Here is a 15,038-nt window from a genome sequence, read left to right as displayed (position 1 = left end):
GTCTCTAGCAAGCACATGCTAGTAAAAGGCTCTCAAAAAAAAAAAAAAAAAAAGCAAACAAACAAAAAAAACAAGACCCTGGCATTTGATAGAAAGTGGTCAGATATGGAGGCTCTATTGAAGCAAGCCAGGATATGAAAGAAAGATATTGTATGTGTCCGCTTAATATATACCGACTATCCGCACTCCGTGGTAGAGAGTGAAATAGTGGAGGACATTAAAGCAGTGAAAATAGTTAACAAGGATAAGGCAGTATGGAATGGGGGAGGGGGAAGTAGCAGAGAAGAGTATAGAGAAAGAGAGCAAGAGAACAAATAGAGAGACTTGACATTAGTAGGACACAGATATGGTTTATTACCTGTTGATGACGTGTATAGTATTCTCAACTGAATTGGTCTGAGAAGTATTTCATGTTGGGTAAAGTCTTTTTACAAGCAAAATGAGAAACGGTGATTGACTTTTTAAAAAAATAATTGGAATAATAATAATAATGTTCAGGAAAAACAATGAAAAGATATTGGATGAATAGAGAGGCAAAATATTAATGGCACAAAGAAATGTGTTATTATCTGTTGAAGATACTTTGTAGTTTTATCAACTGTGCTAGGGAGAAATGCTCACTTGTTGAAATATCCATTTTATAAGCCAAATAATAATGTGATTGAATGTATAAAAGAAAATGAAATGAAAAATAATAATAAGAAGAATAAGAGTAAATATAATTAAATACATAATAAAAAGATACTGGATGATGAAATGGGGATTTTAATGTCTCTGTATTAACTGATATGCATGATATTTCTCCTCAAAAAAGAAATGTAATACACTGTAAAGTTATATGTGATTCAATGTAATACAAATAAGATCATGATGATAAAAAAAAAGAAAGAAAGAAAAAAGACCACAAAATCTCTCCAGGAAAGCTCTCTAGTAGAAGACAGTGACTCTCTCCGAACAATCTTATCTGCTTCTTCTTTGACATGGTTGGAAATATGTTTCCTGTGGAAGGAAGACGGTCCATGAAGCCTTTTCTACCCTTCTGCTCCTTCCAAAGCTGGGTCAAGGGAAACTCCAGATCCAGCCTGTCTGGACTTGGTCTGGAATTTGTGACATATTCTCTCTCTCTCTGCACCATCCTCTATCCAATGTTTCTATTATCTTTTCCTTTTCCCCTGTCACTGCCTTCACCACTTGTAGAATGATGAATACCTGTATTATTTGGGGAGGCCTTTTCTCACTTATGAGGAATTAATCCAAGTCTTTTCTGTGAGGTCAAAGTTTACACCACAAGGCATAGAAAGCAACCATGGATACCAGAGACAATGTGGGAGGAGGGTTGGACAGGGCAGAGGGTTAGGGATAGGGGATCAAGGATGGCAAAAAAAAAAAAAAATATATACAAGACATAAGGAATGGAAAATTATTTGTATGTATGTTGATGTGATTTATTGCACCAATAGACAGTGTATTTTTGATGGAAAATTCATTTTGTATACTATAATGATGTACAGTGAATTAATGTAAAAAAATAAAAAATTAAAAGAAAAAAAAGAAAAAAAAAAGCTTATACCACACGTAATTAAGTGCCTAGAAAGAGAATGATCTGAGTTTCTCTCACAACTCCAAAGCTCATCACAACCCAAGATACCTCCTTCTTGATTTGTCAACACTTTCTTGGGACAGCTAAAGCTGCCATGGCTCAGCAGATAGATTATTGGATAAGGGAAGATTAAGGAAAGTCTCTAGGTTAATATTGATATTTTATTCATGTATTTTTAAATAAGCAAGTATTTCTGGATGTGTTGATAGCCTGTATACCTTCCAAAAGTTTTAGTTCTCTGAACACAGATCCTCTTTCATGCCTTTGTGCCTTTATCCATGTTTCCCAGTCTGCCACCATTATCTTTACCAGGGTTTCTCCATACCTGCGTAGTACATGGTGGGCAAGTGCGTTGTCTCTGACTGATGGTTGAGGTTCAGCCTCACCTTTTACTCCGTGTGAAGTGTTTAACATATTCTTTCTCTTTCTCTCTCTCTCTTTTTTTTTTTTTGAGAGGTTTTTGCTATAGGGCGCGTGCGCCAGACAGAGAGATAGAAAGCGAGAATGCAACCCCAAGGGAGGATGGCCACGCCACAATCCCTTTTCCCCCATTCTCCTCTTGGGATCTTGGGCATGCACGCACACACGCACAGCGTGAATTTAAGCCACCAGGTCCAGGACTCGAACTGCGGCCAACTACATGGGAGTCCAGCGACATAGCCATTACGCTAACTGCTGGTCCCATAACACATTCTTTCTCTGTACTCAGTCTCATCATCTGCAAAATGGAAATGATCAGACTAACTTCTCTGGGTTTATCATGAATAAAATGATATGGATAAAATACTTAAAATTGCATCTGACAAACAGTCAGCACTCAATAATTATTAGCTCTTTTCATTCACCTTTCAAGACTCACTCAGGGATGGTACTTTCGGATACCCCTCATAATTTTGGCTTTGGGCTTAGGTCTTATTGTCTATGGATCTCACAACTCCTCATGTTCACCCAAATATTACCCCTGTTTTGCTATCCCTGGTAGCCATTAAAGTCAGAGGCCATATGCCAGCTTCTGAGGTTGGAGAATAAAAGGAGCAGAACACTAATGGGATTGGATGAGGATGCATTTTTTTCAAGAAAAAGCAAACTTTTATACTTTGGGAAATAAATTCTTGCTATGATAGTTTCTGCATTTTTTTTTATTTTATTTTTTTTTTTAGTTTTTTTGTCAGAGGACACATGTGCTGATGTGCTGGTTGGAGAGGAGAGAGTCAGAGAGAGACAGTGAAAAGGAAAGTAAGAAATCCCCACTCAAGTGGGGAAGGGGGGATGACCATACCACAATCCTTCTCCATTTTCCTCCTGGAATTTTGGGCTTGTACTCATACATGCCTGGTGTGATTTTCAAGTCACCAGATTGGGGACTTGAACCATGGGTGCCTATATGGGAGTCCAGCACCTTAACCATCATGCTACCTGCTGGTCCTGTACCTGCCACTTCTTATGTTTCTTTTACCAACCCTATGTAAAATGATAAATTCTCCCATTCTGCTACATTAACACAAAAGGTGATATAGTGAGGGAGCAAATACGGAAGGAAGAAAAAATTATGTGTACAAAGATATTGATAGAACCAGTGATCCTATTCTTCTCTTTTCAAATAAAGAAATAAATGTTAATGGGGACAGATGACACATCCGAGATCACAGTTCACATGGTACATAAACCATGACTCAGTTTAATTCTTAAAGCTTCTTTTATCTCGGTGTTTAGTTACTGTGACTCTACCTCCCATGGGAATGTGCCTTTTCTGAGAATACATATTAAGCGAAATCTATGAAGACTGAAAAGATTTTGGTTCTGGAAGTTTGACCCTGGCTTCTCTCACAGCTCTGCAGGACCTGACCAGCCAGCTTGTTTGGGTTGTAATCTCAGTTTCTTAAGGCCTTACTATTAAATATATTGACTTAAATTTTATTCTGGCGTCTCAGGTTTCTTGCCAGAGATGCAGTTTTTTATCTTAAAGCAAATCCTTCATTTTCTTTGTGTGCACAGAGTTCCAGGGCCTGGATATCATCTAGTCTTTGGGTAACATCTTCCAGATTTGTTTTAAGCTGATTACATGTTGCTGAACAATCAGATTTTCTGCCCTAAGCAGCACAAAACCAAGTGATGACAGTGCTGGCTCCTGGCCACCAGCAATGTGATGAGGCAGCATGGGTCTTTGATAGCCATGATTTGATCTTGGGCGTTCTCAAATGGCTGCACACCCTGAAAGAGTAGGAAAGGGGGTCTCCCTCACATCGTAACACAAATAATGATGTGAAAGTACCTCTGTGTCACAGTTATTGGTGCCAGTTCCTCTTCCTTTTTACACTCAGTCTACCTTTGCACATTCTTTTTGCACAATCCCTCACATTTTTATACATGTTCATATTTCTAATGGTGGCAGATTAAGTTTTTTTTTAAAAAGCTGTGTTAAGAAACAGAATGCCAACAAAGGGCCTGTTCTGTTGAGAAATGTAAGCAGAACTTGGCCTGTTTTAAAAATATCAAACTTGCAGCATGAAAAATCTTGAGCTTTGGGTTCCATTTTTCTAGTTTAAAAGTCTCCTTCATTCCTTCATGTTTTCCTTTTTTTTCCCCTAGTCTCTAATCTCCTGAACAGCAGTGACCGAGCTCTGGACCACATATGCCAAAGCACCATTGGTTATTCCTGTAATTTGATTTAATTTTGTTCTTTAACCTACTACAACAGAAGCATGTGTGGAGGCAGAAATGTGTACCTAGAACACACCGTCAGCTTTATTTGGCTTCTCTGAATCTGAATGCTGAATGCAGAATTCTGGGAAAATCACAATAGCTCTGACCACTACAGAATGGAAGGCTGTACACAAACTTGAATAGAACACCAAAAATGAGAAAATGACAGTCAGGCAGTGTTCACTCAGCTCTTTTAAATGCTTACCACTAGTACAATTCTGGGCTAGAAAAGGCAAAGGATACCAAATTAAACCAAAGCTCCTGACTTTCAGAATTTCTGCTTAAGGAAGACAAGTATATGCTAAGTGGCGACCCTGAAAGTGATATACAGTTTTAACTTAGTTCTAGGGGAAACCACTTTTGTAAGAGATTAGAAAGATAGGAGTCACTGTGGTTTAAAGTGATCAAGGGATGCTTCAAAAATCTGGAATCTAAACCAGGTTGTGAGGAGGGTAAGAACTAGATAGTTCAGATGCAGGAATAAAGGGATTTGAGGTGAGAGAGAGAGACAGGCTAGATTTCAGACTAGGGCAAATTAAGGAGCAAGTGTGTAAAAATAGAAGATTATGTTTGCCTGAAGGGTTCATTTAAGTGTATCTATTTTTTTTTTTGGAAAGGTTTTTGCTATAGGGAGCATGCGTTCACCAGAAAGACAGAGAGAGAGAGAGAGGTAGAAAGCGAGAAATCACCCCCCAGAAAAGATGGCCACACCACAATCCCTTCTCTTCCATTCTCCTCTCAGGATCTTGGGTACACACACACACCCACCCCGTGTAAGTTTAAGCCACCGGGTCCCGGACTCAAACCATGGTCAACTACATGGGAGTCCAGCAACATAGCCATTGTGCCAACTGCTGGTCCCATTTAAGTGTATCATTGTATACCCTCCATAGGAATTCAAAAAACAGTTGAGAAATACCTGAGAAATGATTAAAATTATGGAGTTTATATCACATTATGACACATGGCTATTTTCTCTGTGTTTTTTAGTTGGTTAAGGGTGATAGTTAATACCGTTAAAATAGTTAATCAAAGAATCTTAATTCAGATCTCCTAACATTCATGCTAAACCTTATTTTTTAATTAATTAAGTAATTTTAGATTTTGCCAGGGAGTGTGTGCTCACCAGAGAGAGACAGAGTGAAAGTGAGAGACAACCCCTTCCATGGGGGATGGTCATGCTGTTTTCTTTTCTCCTCCATTTCTCCTTTTGGAATTTTGGACACACACACATCTTTGGTATGTTTTTCAAGTTGCTGGGCCTGAGACTCAGACTACATAACCAGCCATGTGGGATCTAGGCACTTTAATCACCATGCCATCAGCTGGAAATAAATCTTAATCTTCATCAGTCTTTACACAAATGGGTTATAATCACAAAGGGAACTGAGTGAGACCAGCAGACATGAGATTGAGGTACCTGCTTTGTTGGAAAAGATTCCAAGGTGTGTAACATCTAGAACACCTGCCTCTAAAAGGACCCTGTGAAAGCCAGAACTCTGAAAGTGGTACCATTTTCCAGTAAGGATAATGAGTATGCCAGTGTTAGATTGCTAGAGTCAGAGGGACCACCCAGCATTCTCCTGGCCTGTTTGACTCTCTTGTCTGCCAGGTTATAAATGCTCCAAGGTAGGAACTGGCTCTTCAGTGTTGTAACCCTACCTCCTAGGACGATGCTGGCCTCACATTCAGTACTCAGTAGGCATCTCTTGCCTGAATCCATCTATTAAGTACCTGGTGTAGCTCTTTAATTCAAAATTTCATCAGCTCAGTGAAAAAATGAACTGAGACAAATTAAATGTACATGAGTGTGATTAGAACACTCTACATATAAAATAAATAAAACAACTACAGTAGGATTATTCATGACAATGTTACTGATTCCTCAGGTGTAATTTAGAGCATAGTATCTATTATTATCATTTGAACCCACCTGAATTCCTCTGCTTGGTATAATTTGGAAGGATTTAGATTCTTAGAATTATAGATTCTCAGTTGCTCATTCAGGAAATGTAATGCTCCAATGTTCACAGATTTTTCTAGGGATTTGTAATTGCACAAAGTTTATTTTTATAACCATCCTGAAATTCCAGGGCATTTTGTTCGCTCTAGTGTCCTGCAATGTGATTTTTAAAAATTAACCTCTTATTTCTCTGGTAATGACACCTTAATTTCCAGAACCATAGCCTCTACCTGGAATCTGTATAATTATGTGTTCCCTGTTCTTACTGCAATACTGGGAGGAGTTAATTATACTTTTACCCTGCTTGTGACAAAAATAATTTCCTGATTGGAATTTAAAGGTGAAATTTAATATCTTTCATTATCTTCTAAATAAAATGTACAGTAAGAAATATAAATAAAACAGAAATCTGCACAGTTATACACACACACACACACACACACACACACACTCACACAAAGACACATAAATTAGCAGTGGAAACACATGCTTGCCAGAGAAAGAGAGACAGAGAGATGAGGGAAGAGGAAATAAGCATAACCCCCTAGTGGGGTTTAGTTATGCCACATCCCTGTTCCATTTCTATGTCCTAGGGGAATCTGGGACATGTATACTCATACACCCAGCAAGTTTTTCAGCCCATGAGGGCTGGAATTTGAAGTACAATTTGCCATATGGGATCCTGATCTCTTAACTACCAGGCTATAAATCCAGCCCCTGAAAAAAATTTAATATTTAAATATCTGTATTATTTGGTAAAAATTATATATTTTACTATAATAAATTCAAGGAATAAAAGAAACAAACATAAATAAGAAATTAAAAATGAACCACAAATTAGCTCCCAGAAATGTCCATTGTTAGTTGAAAAATGAATATTGCTCCAGTGGAAGAAAAGAATGGATAGGCAGAATTAGAATGAAGAAACCAATTTAAAAAGGAAGAATATTTCAAGCATGAAATTAGATATATATGCATTTATGTTTAAAGCAAAGTATCAAATATATTTTTACTTATATTTGATAAATAAAAGTAAAAAAAAAGTAAGGAAAAAAACCCTGAAATAATGAAGAAATTGCTGAAGTCTAATGCAAAATAACTTGTAGTTACTAAAAATATCAATTCAAGAAAAAATTTACAAAAATTATTTTGCTAATGTTACTATTATGTATCTATGTCATTAAATAAAGAAAAAAATGAAGATTTACTTTTTCCATTTTCTTCTTCTTGCTCTTAATCTTTAAAAGTGAAAAGTAATTGTATAATGTTTATATTTTTTAAATTTATTACATTTCAAAATAAAATCTTCTAAATTGTTAAGAATTAGGATTATAGTTAAGTTTATTAGATACTTACCTCTGGTCTTTGTACTTGGTCTCTCTCTTCCCAAGTTATTTATTTGAAGCTGCTTCTTGGTTGACTTGAACCAAAAAAACAAAAGATAAAAACCAAAAAACAAAAACAACAACAACAAGCCTCATGGAGACAGTATTTCCTGAGCATTTTCATGTATAAAAATGTTTGTTCTCTTAAACAGTATTGGGTCTGCATTTAATATTATCAGTTCTTTTACACATTGTTTCACTGTCTTCTGGCACTGAATTAACGAGAAGGAAAACTCCATGAGGGAAGTGTTGTCTGTTTTTTGTTATTGTGGTTTGAAGCAAAGTCTTCTATATAGGGAGTGCCCTCAAAACATCTGTGGATGACTGAATGAATATTGTATAACAATCTTGATGCTGGCTTTACTCCTGCTGAGGTACCTGAAATATTCTTTGTAATTCTTAAAGATCAATAGCTTGATAGGATGTATACTATCATAAAGTTTCCTTATACAATATCACTACAGCATAAATGAGACTTTCTGTACGTAATTTTATTCACTTAAAATTTCTCTTTAAAAAAGTATGTTAGACAAGTTTGCTTATAGAAAATGATACCATTATTTCACCATGTTTTTTTAATAAGTTAATACAACTAAAATATCACATGGAAGGATAAATAGCATAAAAGTATCACATATGTTGTCATTATTATTTAATCTGAATCTTCTCAGCATAATTTTATTTTAGATTTCAAGTTAGTTTTACTATGTGAAAGATACCTAAAAAGATATGGAGAGACCATACTACCTTTCTAGTCTTGAACAATTTATGATTTTCTCTAGTAATATATATGTATATATTTTGTTTGCTTAGTTTTTCTTGTACAACATTCTAATTCTTCTCCTAAACCTTACCTAGCAGATACCTCACTTCCATATGTCCAAACACATTACTGGAATAGAAACTGAGTACTCTTGGGGGCTCCTCCTTGGGTCTGCTCACCTGGTCTAAACTGGACTGGATGCTCTCCATGTCAGCCACACAACTGTCATCTGTGTCCCCTTTACCATCTACCTGTGTTTTCACCTTGCCTCTCTTTTACTAGATTATGTCTTTCTTGGATTATGCCCTTGTTTTTCCCATTATCTATTTACTTCCTGAAAAGGGCATATGTAGTTTCAATAATACGAGAGTTTAAATGTCTGGAATATATATCAATTTTATTTTCTCATAGTTCCAGTAAATTTTCTTTTCTGCTGTAATACATTAACTTCAAACAAACAAACAAACAAGGGGTTTTGTTTGCTTGTTCTTTTTAATATTTATTTTTAAATAGCATACTGTTCTTGTGTCAAGGATGCCACATTCTTGTTAAAAATGGCCATTTTTACTTTATAGTTTCTTTTTTTCTAAATGCTTATAATATTTCATGCCTGTAAATTGTTCAGTGTAGTTGTTTGTAGTTATATTTATATGTCAGTAATTTAGCTATTTCCATTATATGCATTTAAGTTGTCCCAATTTATCTTTTCACTTAATTGAGAAAACATGAGGTAAATCCCGTGTATAATTAAACATCATTAACTGAAAGCTTCTGTTAAGCAATTGAACACTTTTTACCTAAGTTCAGATTTTAAATTTGGTAACACCAAATATTATATTGCTCATATGTTCTTTATTTTACTATTATGATTAATTTATTTGATTCTTCATCTCTTTTTCTCTGCAATCACTGAGATTTTATTGAGCCTACTTGTCTCAGGTCATTTTGTGCTGCTATAAGTGAAAGCTACAGATCAGGTAATTTATATTGAAAAAATATTTATTCACTCCACTGTTCTGAAGTCTGGGAAGTCCACATTAGAAGGGCCTTGCCATAGTTTGGATAAAGGTTTATCCCTCAAACTTTCATGGTTTGAAATTTCGTCCTCAGTATAATGGTTTTAGGAGGTTGTGAGGGCTTTAAGCACTGCTATCTAGTGAACAGTGAAGGGATCATGCAGACATCACTATTACAAATGTATTAATGATGTCTCACAAGACCTAGTGAGTTCAGACACTCACAAGAATGTGCTCTTGTGAATCATTCTTCTGAAAGCTGACGTTATAAGGAGAAGATGGCTGTTACCAGATCTCCCTGTGGTTATTCACCATTCTTTCTGCTTTTGTCAGCCTGCTGTGACATAGCTAACCAGACGATAGCCTCCTGCCTTTGGACTTTCTAGCCACCAGAACTGTGAATCAAATAAACCTCTACCTACCCCTGCCCCCTGCAGATATTACTGTAAATATACAATGATGGACTAAGGTAGGCCTTCTTACTGTGTCATCACGTGGTGAATAATGAAGAGTGAGAAAGAAGATAAACCCACTCCCAGTATAATGATGCTAATCTGTTCAAAGAGACAGTGCCCTGATGATGCAAATGGCTCCCATTTAGGCCCCCTCTGAATACCATCACAATGGCAATAATATGTCAACCTAAGATTGAAGGAACTAAATATAGCAATTACTCTTAGCAACATGATTCTTACATGTATTTTTTTTATTTGACATTTGTAGTGATGTTTTCTTACCTAGACAAGCTCCATTTTCTATGAAATCCTTTGTAAAATCATTCATCTTTGAATTTTCATTTTAGTTATTACAGTTGAAGTTCCTATATAGTGTATATTATGTGTAGGAGATATGTTTTCTTTCAGACTGTGGTCCTCCTCTTTTTTCATGCTCTATTCCTTTATTTTTCTTTACTTTAGAGTGTATTTGCATACTTATTTTGGCATTTCTTTTTATTTCCTTTCTTTATCTTAATGTGTGTGGGTGGGGTCTTTTTCAGACCTTTCATTTTGTTATAATTTAATATGAGTAAATTCTCTTGAACCTTTTACCTTATTCAAACATAGGTTGTCTTCACTTCAGATTATGAAGTTAATGTTGTGAGCTGCTTTCTCTATATTCTGAGCTATTGGGAAATGCTATGTGTGTAACAGAATCAGTAAGGAAGTGAGGAGCAGAGATTTCTAATAAAGGCTGTGCTGTCTCTATCAGAGGCTATGAATTCTTCTCTCTCTTCTAGGATTTTGGCATGATAATAGTTGGGAACATGAAAACAATAATCTAGAACTTTGCATCTATTAATTTTCTCACTCTGTATCTTTGGTAAACCTATATTTTTATTAGCAATCTGAATCCATTTGCAAATTTCTTCTATTTTTTTTTCTCCTGAGGTAAAAGGGGATCTTCAAAAAGTTCATGAAAAATGAATGTTATTAAAGAACAAACAAACAAACAAAACTGGATAGCTGCCAGCAGGTGGTGTGATGGATAAGGTCCTGGACTTCCACATGGCTGACTCCAGTTCAGTCCCAGACCTGGTGACTTGAAAATCACAAATTTCCTATGGTGAGAGGTAACTTTATTTTTATCAATACCCCTTCTGAATTATGCTGAATTATGTATGATCTGACAGGAATGGTGCATATCAGTAATGGAAAACTATGTAGAAGATATTTAAGGACAAAAATTAATGTTATTGATGGAAAAAAGAAAGACCCAAGGGCTGTGCACTGTATATTTAACATGCTTGCAGAATTGTAGCAATTCAGGGTTACATCACATAGTTAGTGGATTTCATGTCGTTAGTCATACAGTTAGGAATATAGACCACTTCAAAATATAAATGAAGTGAAGGCAGCAGAAGAGGAAAAAATAAAAGGAAAGTGGGGCAGAAAGTGATATGGAGGATCTACATTTTTTCAGAGATGATCTGAATGAAGTAGTCATTTGAGACTGGCAATAAACTTATGCAAAATTTACATCTGCAATCAAATTATTCTTGTGCCAATCCCTATCTGAATTAGACTCAACTTATCAAACACCACATTTTTAATTTTGGAATTAGAAGGAACGTTTTGGTACATTATTCACGCTCAAGGATATTTCAAATTAAAGGTATTACTCTACTTTGTCAGGTGGATCTGTAGATATTAGTAGTTTATAACAGTTTTCATGTGTAAAGTTTCTAAAACAAATTGTCTGTTTCCAATAGAAGCACCATAAATTTTTCTATGTATCTAATAAAACAGGCAAAACATTAGTACACATGAGTCCTTAGTAGATTTTACATAAAAATCAGAAAATGTTTAGAATCAACCTTGATTTTTCCCTCTACGTTTATCTTCCAAATTCTGCTCATGTCTAAACGAAAGATTAACTATCTATTTACAGGCCATCTACTTAATTTAGTCAGGTCATTGTATAAAAACATACAGGCTGCTCAAGCAAAATTATCTTGAGAGTAGCAGAGATTTCACTGACAAATCTGCCCAATTATTAATACTTCTCTGCTGACTTACAGGCAAATAAATGTATTTGCTTACTTAGACATATAATGGGATTTTGGCCGCCAGGTGGCATGGTGGTTGAGGACGCTTGATTCCCATGTGGCCAACTGTGGTTTGAGTCCTGGACCTGGTGGCTTGCTTTCTCGCTTTCTCTCTCTCTTTCTCTCTGTGGTCAAATTGAAATAAATAGCTAAATAACATTTTTCTTTTCTTAAAAGAAAATATTGTAGAATTAAAGGGAGGAAATTTTCATTTCTCAGTAAAAATGTGCTTGCCTCATCTGGAAAGAATCACAGCTGATATCCCAACAACTATGGTATTTGATTCTTTCAGTTTAGAAACATTTAATGAACACCTTTTAATTGTTAGATACTGTATAAGAACCAATAAGCTCACTTTTGCATCATCAATAAATCAACTGTATTATAACAGAACTATCAAAAGTTCTTCATCATTAAATCCACCTAGTTGAAAAAAATTTTGGAATTAAAAAAAATCCCACACTAACATGTTTTTGATAAATTATGTTATGCATCATTTGAGTTATTTATGCACATTATTTATTCATATTTTCTTTTTTTCCTGTGATATTGTTTCTTTCCCCCTACTTTGAAGAATTTGTTTTTTTTGTTGTCGTTGTTCCAAAAAATTCAAAGGGTAAACACATGACTCTTGAGATGTCAGAGTTAGAAAGAGCCTTAATGATTATTGGATTTAGTCTGTTTATTTAACAGATTAGAAAATTAGACCCCAAGTAGTTAGGATATGACACTACCAAGCGATATAGGAATAGGGAAGACTGCAGTGAACCTTGATGTACTCCAAAAATTGATCAACAAAGAAAAGATAGAACTGCCAAAGAATAATGAAAAGATAGCAAGGTTGTATGCAGACTACCAACTTATATTTGTTAAATCTGCAAGCTATGCATGGTGTCTTTTGTCAGCCTTACTGGTTTATGTACAGTATGTATCCAGTGATTCCTCTACCTCAGAGTGTCTCAATTACTAAGCTGTTGACACTTTTAGCTAATTCTATGTTGAGGGGGAGATACTATGTACCATACTGTAGAATATTTAACATCATCCCTTGTCTCTAACCACAAGATGCAGCAGTACCTCCAGTTGTGACAATCCAAAGTGTCCCTAAATATTCCCAAATATCCCCTGGGTACAAAATAAACTTGGTTGTTGTTAGCTAAAGGAATAGAAGAACCTAGACATTGGTGGCCAATCTCACAGTAAAATGTATTGAATTATTATGGAAATATTAGTTGGTCAGGAAAGTCATGATGTGTTTTTCTAAAAACGAGTGATGACTTTTCCAACAACTCAATATTTTATAGTTCATTATTACTGCCTTTTGCTTGTTTTAATCTTTGGTATAGGGCACATGTCCTTGCCATAGAGAGACAAAGAAGCAGAGATGGGGAAAGTGAGAAATCAACTAATCCCGCCCTTCCCCACAGTAGGTGTTAGCCAAACTAGAGTCCCTTCTCTTCCATTTTCCTCTCAGGATTTTGGCCATGCATGCACACTGCCCTAAATATTTTCCAAGCTGCTGGGTTCAATACTTGCTCCATGCACTTGGCCACATGGGGTCTAACTGCTCTAACCACCACATCACCTGGCTGGCCCTGTTATTACCAGTTTCATCAATAAGTGGGGTGCATATTTTTCTATATACTTAGCATATACATTTGTGAACAGTTCTATAAGCCCATGAACAATTTTTGGAACATAAGCAAAACAAAAAATAAGAATACTTTATTTTGGACTGCCACTGACTCTTTAAAACTTATTTAGTCAAATGAAATATTTTTCTGTTGTTAGATGGAGCTCCAGAATGTCCATTGCCCTTCTGGGCATCTCCTGCCTCCAGTTGCTTTAACTTACAAACCCAATTTGAATTCAGAGAAGAGAACTTTCATCCTTCATAATAATCCTGACTGCAAGCCCTCAGTCTTCCCCCGTCCCCTTGCCAAGGGCTTACAGGAGCAGCAGTATGAGCAGGACAGAGGGGATTCTTTTTGGCCCTCTCCCCTGCTGTCCATTCTTCTTTTTCTCTAACTTGTCCTTTCTAAACTTTGAAAGGTCAGGCTCAGGGGGCTAAGGAATAATGGAAAAAGTGTGTATCCCCATATGGTAAGTGCCCATGTTTACTGGCATTAAGACTCTGTGGCTAGAAGACATTTAAAACTGATTTCAATTTTGTTGCCCGTTTATGAATTTTTCCTGGCCTGCAGTTTTCTTCTCACAAAACTGCATGATATGAATGTTGCATCTTGATTCGTCTGAGGCTCAGGGGGCTAAGGAATAATGGAAAAAGTGTGTATCCCCATATGGTAAGTGCCCATGTTTACTGGCATTAAGACTCTGTGGCTAGAAGACATTTAAAACTGATTTCAATTTTGTTGCCCGTTTATGAATTTTTCCTGGCCTGCAGTTTTCTTCTCACAAAACTGCATGATATGAATGTTGCATCTTGATTCCTCTGCCTGCCACTCTTTCTCAGTCTCTGATTTTCCAATGGTCCATTCCTCCTGGACTCTGTTGGATTCCATTGACTTCCAGGTGGTCTCCTTCATCAGGAATCAAAAAGTCTGCGGGTGGGCTCTCTTCTCCATGTGGCCCACATCTGGTGCATGGGAATAGCTAGATTTTCTGCCCAGTTGTCTTTGGGTGTGTAGTCTGATCCTGACTAGCTACCTCTTAGCTTCTGGAGCTGAATGCAATCACTAAACAGAACTCCTTCCTCGGTGCCACAGCTGCTTTTATTTCATCAGCAATGGATCAGGCACCAGTGAGTGGTTCTTTCCAAGGAACAATTCCCATTCAGATTAAGCTCTTCTTACTAAACATGAGACAGCATACACAACCTAACTTTGTGGGTGAAAACAGCAGAGGAATAGTGCTCTTTAAAAAAATCACCATAAAATACTCTTTGAATTTTGAACTCTTGATTCCATCCTGAATTACAAAGAGGATGTGAGTAGGGAACTCATTCCTGGATATCTAGTTTAAAGATTTTTCCAGAGTGGCACATCTCACATTCAGTTTGGTGCTTTATGTTATTCCTTATCTTTTTTCACTTTATATATATAT

This window comes from Tupaia chinensis, unplaced genomic scaffold, assembly GCF_000334495.1.
Source record: "Tupaia chinensis unplaced genomic scaffold, TupChi_1.0 Scaffold000638_1, whole genome shotgun sequence".
Taxonomy (NCBI): domain Eukaryota; kingdom Metazoa; phylum Chordata; class Mammalia; order Scandentia; family Tupaiidae; genus Tupaia; species Tupaia belangeri.
This window is presented reverse-complemented; position numbering follows the sequence as displayed.